Source organism: Bufo bufo, chromosome 5, assembly GCF_905171765.1.
Source record: "Bufo bufo chromosome 5, aBufBuf1.1, whole genome shotgun sequence".
Lineage (NCBI taxonomy): Eukaryota > Metazoa > Chordata > Amphibia > Anura > Bufonidae > Bufo > Bufo bufo.
Window position 1 is genome coordinate 401,448,031 of NC_053393.1, and position 9,971 is coordinate 401,458,001.

Genomic DNA, 9,971 nt, shown 5'->3' on the forward strand with positions numbered 1-9,971 from the left:
CAGCAAAAGAAGGTGTACAATCACCCATGAAATTTCCCCCAGAAAGTCTGTTTCACCGAAAATTTTTCACCACTACGTAATTCGGTCCATACAGCAAATGGAGGTGTTCAATCACCCATCAATTTCCCCCCCAAAAAATATGCCTGTTTCACAGAAACATTTTTAACACTACGTAATTCGGTCCATACATCAAAAGGAGGTGTACAATCACCCATGAAATTTCCCCAAAAAGCCTGTTTCACAGAAAAAATTTCACCACTATGTGATTCGGTCCATACAGCAAAAGGAGGTGTACAATCACCCATAAATTTTCCCCAAAAAAGCCTATTTCACTTTACAAATTTCACCACAAAAAAGCCTTTACCACATATAACTGCACCGCTAAACAGCAAATCGGCCCTTATTTTTTTTCCACTTTTACACTACACAAGTCTTTTCAACATACTGTATAAGTGCAACGCTGAACGGTGAATATATTTTTCTTTTGCCTACGGAGTCCTTTTGTTATGGCTTTGCACAGGGAGCAAGAACGTTACACACAATTCTGATGGAACTCTTGATCTTAAGAAACTGGACTTGGACTCCATAGCAGAGGCTCTCCTGTCTTGTCTTTGTGCTGTGGAGATCGAATACAGATGGAGCAGATAAAAACACATTAATATTTTCAACTTACTGAAGCTGCTTGATTTAATTTTGAATAGATGGTAAAGGCAAAGTCAGCTGATATGTTGTCATCAGCGTCTTCATTATGTTTACTGTAGGACCCACGATGACGTAATTCGGTCCATACAGCAAAAGGAGGTCTACAATCACCCATCAATTTTCCCCAAAAAAGCCTGTTTCACATAAAAAATTTCACCACTACGTAATTCGGCAAATATATTTATCTTTTTTTCACTAATATACTCCAAAAAAGGCTTTACAACAGATAACTGCACCGCGGAGCGGCAAATATATATTTTCTTTTTCCACTAATACATGACACAAAAGGCTTTAGAACAGATAACTGCACCACTGAGCGGCAAATATATTTTACTTTTGGCACTAATACACGACAAAAAGGGCTGTAATATTAGCACTTCACCACACAACGGCTAATAAGCCCCTTTTTGTCCCACTAATACAAGCCAAAAAATGCTTTAGAACATATAACTGCACCGCACAAGGGCAAATAAGACATAGAAATATTTCCTTGTAATAAACCCTGTTAATACCTGTATCAATCAGCACTTGCACCCGAATAAGAACGGTTTACTGGAATTACAGAGCAGTATAATGGAAATTTGGATCCCCAGTCACTGCTGCAAGGTGTAATAGGAATGTTCCTATTTCCCAGGCTGTCACCTCCCCGACTGAACCCTTTTCAACATAAAAGCTGTGGAATGATTCCTCCCTATCCTTTCCCTACACCTTGAATAATCTTTCCCTGCACTTGTAAATCGTTTTTTAGCACAATTAAGTTTTTTCTAACACTATCCCTAGCACCTGCAGACATCTCTCCCTGCACTAAGTACACTGGTAAATGGCAGAATCTAAGATGGCTGACGCTATTTATAGGACTGTGACATCACTGGGCTGGCTGGCAGCTGATTGGCTGCATGCATGGCATTATGAGTGATCCCGCCTTCCCAGAGTTCGTTTCTCCATGTCCTCACACAAGCAGCAGCCATTTTTGGAAAAAATGCGATTCGTTACCACCATTTTCCTGAAATTCAGATCGAATGCCACTTTGTCAGCTTCGATTTGCTCGTCTCTAGTATTAACCCTCACTGTCAGGATCTGGTATAGTTCTCTCATACCTGACCTTAAGTGTCTTATGATGCCACTACCATCCAAGGCACACAGTCGCCGTGATCATGGGCAGTAAATGAACCGCTGGGTTTATTTGCGGTACATGGATATACTGCCAGCAATGCTGCCCGCAGATATCCTCCACGGCAGGGTACCCTAGATGGAAAGGCTTGTATAGATTAGATTAGCCTACGAAGTGTATGGTATAAGTGGTGACATTACTTCTCAAAATATGTGTATCTAGTAATATCTGTTCACATGAGCTACATGTGTGTCAAGGAGGTGGTTGAGAAGGTGAAGTGTTATGTGAAAGGGGCATGGGCTAAAATGTGCCATTTTACTCCAAAATTACACCACAATTGTGGCATAAATTCTATACCAAAGTAAGCCATCTAATAGTTGGTATAGAGTTAGACTATGAAAAAACTGTGGATTCCAGCTCCTCTTAATAAAAATGCTTTATTCGACTTCCATAAAATCCGACATCAAATAGGACACTTTGCTGTGACGCGTTTCGGGCTACAACATCTTAGCCCTTCATCAAGACAAGAGTTAGACTATGCACCAGATTATTCATCAATCCTGAGCCCCTGTGACAAATCTGGTGCAGGTCTACACAGCCAGTCTAAGTTCACGTCATCTATAGGATTAGTAACTGTGGGCCGCCATGTTTTCATCACATTTGGGGTCTGGTTCTTCAGTCGGGTTAATCAGTGAGCAGACACTTAACACTGTATCTGCTTGGGAACCACGCCAATAATTAATCCAGATTTGCACATGAATGAATCGGTGTTGTATGAACTACGATGTGTAATCAATGGGCAGTTAATGTCAGGTGTTTTTTGCCACAGTTTTAGAAAATGTGCTGAAATCTGTGTGAACTTAGTGTGAACATATCCTAAATGGGTCCCCTGCCTTAGATCCTTATGGGGTTTGTAGATGTACTAGAAGGGAGTCTCCCGCTTGGCTCCTCCTCTATTACCAATAGTGTTCTTTTACTGGAGGACTCACCTTGCATTGCAGATAGTTATTAGATTTCAAAGGGCACTGTGTAATGACTTCTCCCAGGGACATAGCTATAGGGGGTGCAAAGGTAGCAGTCGCTACCAGGCCCAGGAGCCTGAGGTGGCCCAAAGACCCTGGTGCCACATAAAAAGACACTGGTATTATAGAAAGTCCATGCTGGTCAAGTTACACCTCTGGCTGGAGGGAAGGGGTTAGGTCAAGAATTTGGCATGGGGGGGTCGTTTAAATTTTTGCCTCAGGCAGCACTAAGTATGTGCTTCCCTGCACCTGGCCACAAAGCACTGAGAGAAAGGGGGCCCAAGCTAAACTCTTGCACCAGGGCCCATGAGCCTTGTAGGATCACTACAGGGAGAATAAAGCAAGACTGGTCAGCAGCATTTTAAGAACGAAATATATTCTACAGTATCCCACTGTAATGACAGACCCACTAATTTTAGTGTTCTGTCACTCATATTTGAAGTCAAAGCAGTTTTCTAGAATTTAGCTTAGAATGTGTAGTGCTGACAGAGGTGAGTCCCATGAAGTGCTTGATATACAGTATATCTGGATGATGAATGAGTTTTTATATTTGTTATGAATAAGAAAAAAAATGTCAATCATCGTTGGGGCAGTGGGTATCTCAAGCACTTCAGCAGACTTATCTCTGACAGCGCTAGCTGCACATCATATACATTGCTAAGTTCTATAAAAATGCTCTGTCTTTAAATATGAGTAAATAATGGCCAGAGGGTAAAGAGAGGCACTCATAGGGTGAGTATGTTCGATAAGTGGATAATCCAAAATAAAAATTAGTTTGCTCACCTATTTGGGTTGCTTCTATTTGGGTGCAACCACAATGAAGGCATTATCATGGGATATATGAAAAGGGTACTGAGACCTTTATTGGGAATGCTCATTTCTACAACATGTGGCTTATTGCTTGGTCTGGGTATGTTATCTTTGGCACTACGGTATAAGGTGTGTTTAGGAATAGCATTTATGTCAATTTCAGAGTGTGGTACTATAAAGGCGGCAGGAGTAAGCCTGGCAACAGTGCACAGTCCTGTGATGTTCTGGGATAACCATTTGTACGCTTTGTGTCCGCAAACTAAGTATATGTGCTCTAGAACTTCCACTGCTGTGCTATTGAATAATTGGGTAATTAATTTGACTAATTTTATCCCTTTTGCCAGCTCATATCCTTTTAACTGACCTTCAGTGTTGTTAGCTAATATGCCTGTCAGGAGATCCTGTACAGTACGGTTGTTATAGGGCAGGTCTTTTCCGTTCACAGCATCTACACCAATACACTGCACATGACTGTCTGTTTTTGAGTCATTGCAACCTGAGTGTATGTGCGGACTAAATGTCATGCCTTTGGTTTGTACTTGGAGACAATAACAGTGTGTGAAGCAAGTGAAACATGTGACATTGGGCCAGTATCCCTCTCACCAGGGGGTAGAGCTATAATCTATTGAGGGTCCTGATCTGTTTATTCATGAGCCATGGGGCATCTGCCCACCCTGCGACAGGCAAGGACACTTCCCAGTCCTTATGTTTACTGGATTTAACGTGGGGTATGCTAGTGAGAAAGATAGTAGAGTTAGACAGGTCAGTCAGTTCAGAAAGATCCAGGGGTATTGCAAAATAAGGCATATTGGCTGAGCTCACGGGACTGTGGGTACAGATCCAACAATCTCTCAGAGTTTCAGTCTCATTCAACCCCTGGACTAGAATTTTATGGTGTCGTATCAGTGAATTGTGCCATTCATCACCCAGTAGCGTGAACACTGTGGATATGTCTACAGTCAAAGTCATGATAAGTAGGTGGATCCTCATGGCTTATTGTTCCAGGGTCATCAGGATGGCCTTTACTCTTTTACAATGTGAGGCGTGGATCCAAGTAGGCCTCCTTTTGAGTTTCACGGAAGTTGGGGTAGTCAACAGCACTTGGTAGGGTCCCTCGTATCGCGGTTCAAAAGTGTTTCTGATGTGTTTCTTGACTACCACCCACTCTCCAGGTTGAAACCTGGAGAGTGGGTGGTAGTCGAGAAACACGTCAGAAGCACCAGAAGAACGTCAGAAGCACCCTCGAACCAGGAGTGTGGTTTCCTTCTAGGGAGTCAGGATCTGGAACTGAAGACAGAACTTGTGCATATATGTTACACAATTGTTTGTTCAATGCTATCACATATTTTGCAACAGATTCATAATGCATTTGTAGCTGCTGCAGAAAATACTGTCCCATTCTTGGCCCTGTCCCAAAGAGGATCTCGTATGGGGTCAGTTTGTGTGGGGGCCTTGGAGTGTGCCTAACTGAAAACAGTACCAAAAATTATTGTTAGGTCAGCACTACTCACTGGAGTCCCAGTCTTCCAATTCGTGGTGGTGCCTGCAGCGTTGGATCCCGGTCTGTGGGTTCCCGTGATAAATAGCAACAAAAGAAGCCGCGGCACTCAGAAGGATAAATTCCAATTTCTTTAATTCACCTCTTGTGGCAACGTTTCGACCAAAAAAGGTCTTTATCAAGACCTTTTTTGGTCGAAACGTTGCCACAAGAGGTGAATTAAAGTAACTGAAAACAGTGTTATAGGCAAGCACTGACCCCAATTAAGCCCTGTCTCCCTGGTCATCTTCAGCATCTTTGATTTTAACACCCCGTTCTGTCTTTCAACTTTTTCGTTACTTTGGGGTCGGTAAGGGGTGTGAAACTCTAGATGTGACCCTACCATCTTCCAGACCTCTTGGGTTAGACTAGCAGTGAATGCTGGGCCCTGATCACTCTCAATGACCTCAAGTACCCCGAACCTGCAAACAGTTTCCTGCATTAGTTTCTTAGCAGTGGTGGTTGCTGTCTGGTTTCGGACGGGGTAGGCTTCTGGCCACTCAGAGAACAAGTCTATCACTACTAGCACATATTTAAACCCTTGGCACATTGGCATCTGCATGTGGTCGATTTGTATCCTCTGAAAGAGATATAAGGCATTTGGGAGACATTTCCGGGGCGTGGGCTCGGTTCTGCCAGGGTTACATTTGGCACAGATGAAGCAAGACTGGGTAAGCCTTACCAGGACTGGGGTAATTCCTGGGGCCACCCATACTTTGTCAATTAGTTCTTTAATGATGGTTTGGGATTGGTGGGTGGGCCCATGAGCTACTGAGGCTATTAAGGGATAGAGGGCTCTGGGTAGGCACACTCTTTCCTTGTGTCCAGAGTCCAGATTCTCCTTCAAGGGCTGACTCTTTCAGCCAGCTTTCCTTTTCCATGGGAGTGGCCTGTTCCTGCATTTGTTTCAGTAGGTCCCATGTGACTTATTTTTCTTCCAGGTCTTCCTTTGCTACCATAATCTGATCTGACAGGACTCTTACCTCTTTCACTGCTGCTTTCTTGGCTACTTGGTCAGCTAGGGCATTTCCTCTGGCCTTGGAGGTGTCAACTCGAGTATTGGCCTTTACCTTGATCACTGCCACTTGGGTAGGCAGGAGTACTGCTGACATTAGAGCCGCTACTGCTGAAACATTCTTGATTGGGGTTCCTGCAGCTGTGATGTAATCAGGCTTTCCATATTACTCCAAAGTCATGAAGTACTCCAAAGGCAAACGTAGAATCTGTGTAGATATTAGCGGTAGAGTCTTTTTCCATGAGGCAGGCTTCAGTGAGGGCAATGAGTTCAGCCTCCTGTGCTGACTGGTCTGGGCGCAGTTGTCTTGCACTCAGCATTTCATGCTCACAAGTGACCGCCATGCCTGTATGGAACTTCCCTTTGTCATCGGCATACCTTGAGCCACCCACAAAGAGAGTCCAATGTGGGTTTGTCAGAGGAGTGTCTTGGACTGATGGTGGTGTCCCTACTTCAGCTTCCATCATTGTGATGCAATCATGATCTTGTTCCTTGTAAAGAGAATCGGTTGAGGTCCATAGTTTTTCTTCCTGAAGATCCTCTTCAGCATGTAGATCAATAAAATCTTCAGAATCTCCATCTCCAGTGTACTCCCCCCTTGGAAGAGGAAGGAGTGCAGCAGAGTTGAGAATGTGGCATCTCTGAATGGTGACATTATCTGGTAGGAGCAGACTACACTGGAGCCGGAGGTGGCGCTGTGCAGTGAGGTATTTAGGTTGAGTCTGCTGGAGAATGGCAGAAATTTCAATGGGAGCCAGAATTGTGAGGGGGTGACCAAGCACGTCAGATGTGACGTCCAGAAGAGAGCTGGCAGCATGGACGGCACTGACACAGGAAGGGGCGGCTCTGGCTACGGGGTCAAGGCGCTTAGAATAGTAACCCAGGGGTCTATTGCGGCCGCTATGAGTTTGAGTAAGGACTCCAGTCGAGTGGCCCTGACGTTACTTCATATACAGTCTGAAAGGAAGGTTGCAGTTGGAGATGCCAAGAGCAGGGGCAGATGCAATGGCGGTCTTCAATGTCTGAAAGGGTTCTCCGGCCTCCATTGTCATCTGGAAAAGAGTAGTAGCATTGCAGGGAATGCAGTCATATAGGCGCTACATTAGGACTGAAGCATCAGGGATCCAGGGTCTGCGGTAGGAGATGAGTCCCAGAAAGGTTCGTAGCTGATGAGGGGTGTCCGAGAGTTGGATGTCAGAGATGGCCTTTTTCCTGGCATCAGTGAGGTGCTTGCTACCTTGAGAGATACAATGACCTAGGAAGACAATTTTGGGGAGACACAGCTGCAATGTGGCTTGTGAGACTTGACAGCCAGCTGGGTAAAGGGGCGTGTTACAGGGAGAGGTAGTGATTTTGATTGCCCCATTCTGCAGGAGGGCCTGCATTTGGAGTGTAATAGCATCCTGTTGTGAGACAGAAAGCGGATCCTGCGCTTTGTATGTTAGGACTTTGAGGTCCTAAAGGGTCACAGTGACTGGTGGGACGTTAAGGCGTCCGATACCCTGGGGTCCTCTGGCCCAGAGAGTATCGGGGATGAGGTGCAAAATGATTTGCACCGAATCCCCCTGTTCATATAAATCAGTGACCTGGAGAGTTGTTAATGCCATGAGGAGGCAAGTGTCTTCCGGGTATAGGGCAGTACCATGGGTGACTGTCCCATCCTCTCTGAATTGTATGTTGGCTTGGATTTTCAGATCAGATCAGAGATCAGAGCCTAGCAGATTGAAGGGGCAAGTTTGGCTGACAACAAATTGCGACATGACTCCAGCTGGAAGGTGGAGCCGAGGGGTTTTAGTCCGGGAGAAGCCAGAGGAAGTGACCGAGAGTGGCTTGGTAACGGGGTTGTGTTGCATGACCCCTTCTAGTCCTGAACAGGTTAATTGAATGTCAGTGAGCCAGGAAGGGGGTACGGCAGTCTCACATAAAACACTGCGGGCTGCACCAGTGTCTACAAGGAATGAGAGTTCCTTCCCTGCCACCTCGAGAGTGACTCGAGGGGCGGGACCGACAGAAGGGGTGGAGACTGCCATACATGAAGTGTCCCCTCCCTGCACTGGTTTGCCAGCATCCTATTGCTATCAGGGAGGCGGAGTGCCCCCCGTCGATTTTGATTGGTTGGCAACAGATGTCTGCTACGGCAGTTCCGTGACATGTCCGGGCTTGCCGCACCCATAACAGACACAAGGTGGCGGGCGTTCTCCACTATCTTCTCCTGACATTACAACTATTACAGTAGCACGAGTTTTCTTCGTGTTACTCTCTAACCCTTTGCAATTTGTTCTAACACATCCAGTTGCAAAGACTTCCATTCAGGACGGCAGGTTATTAGGGTTTTGTTAAGGTCTGGTTTAAGGCCATCCACAAAGACCGCACTAGGAGTCTTAGATGCATGGGTTCATTTGGGCTGAATCCCATGTCTTTATAGTTTTGTTTTATTCTTTGTACAAATTTTTCAACGGTCTCTGTTTTCTCCTGCGTCATGTCTTGCAGAGTGGTGGATTGGTCAGCCGGTCTGTCCTTTGCCCACTTCTGCAACTGTTCTATGAAAGGTAATCCATAGTCAGAATGGGTGTATGGATGTGATCCAATATCAGTGGCGAGTATTTACCAGTCTTATTCTCCACCATACTTTGCAAATCAGACCACATACATCCATATGTTTGGTGCACTTGAGACAATTTCCTGTAAAATGGCATTGGGTGAGTATCGGGATCTGGCAAGAGATTCACTATGGTGAACAACTGCTGTGGGGTGAAGGACACATATTTGGGCGGGCCCTGGGGACGTGTTAGTGCCAGGGCTTCCCTAAGGGTTTCGTAATTGCTCCTCTCTAGATCTTTCATGTTTCCTTGCAATGCAGTAATCTGAGACTGGAGGGCAGTGTTTGGGTTCTGTGCAGCAGGGCTACCCTCGTTCCATGGTGCCAATTGAGGAGGGGTGGGAGTCCTTGTGCCCGACACAGATTCTGCCGCCTCGTCAGACTGCGTTTGATTGGGCTCTTCTGCCTGACCTCCCACCATTATGGGTGTGGGGGTCGCGATCTGATGGGGAGTCATAAAAGTGCCATCCGGGTTTATCATAGGGTACAGCGTAGAGACCACCGGGACACTAGGGGTAATGGGGGGGTCCTGGCCAAAGGAGATTAAAGGTCCAGCCATGGGCGTTGGCTGTGGAAAAGATGGCGCCGTAGCGGGGACTGATGGGACGTGCTGAGGAACTACGGAGGTGTGGTTATGTGGGCGTGGAGCACCACAGGCTAGGCACATATTACTGGAGGAGGGATTCTGTTGACCGCAAAACTTTACAAGTCAAGCCTTTTTTTTTTTTGATGGCGCCATTATAGGGTGGTGACTGCTCGCGTCCAATTAGTATACCGGGTTTACAGTAGTATCCACGGCTGCTTTCATCATAATTTAGTTCCCCCCCCCCCCCCCCCCCCGTCTTTTCAAATTCTTTGCTACAGTCCAACCACACATGGACGGTATCTATTAACTTTTTCAACTTAGCTCTTTTCTCATTCAACGTCTGCCACGTAGCAGGGCACCACCTTTTGGTATGTTATAAATTTTTTCTAACTTGCTTAAACATTTAACATGGCGTTTGCTTGTCCAGTCTGCCACATACTGTTCGGGTGAACAATGGCCCTTCGGGACACTTTCTTCATTTCCCATCTTCACCTCGTTCTGGACAACACAGAAACCTGATATAACGCGTTGAGCCTAATGTCCCACACATTCTGGGTAGACACTGGCCGGTCTTCTCCCTTCTGTCATC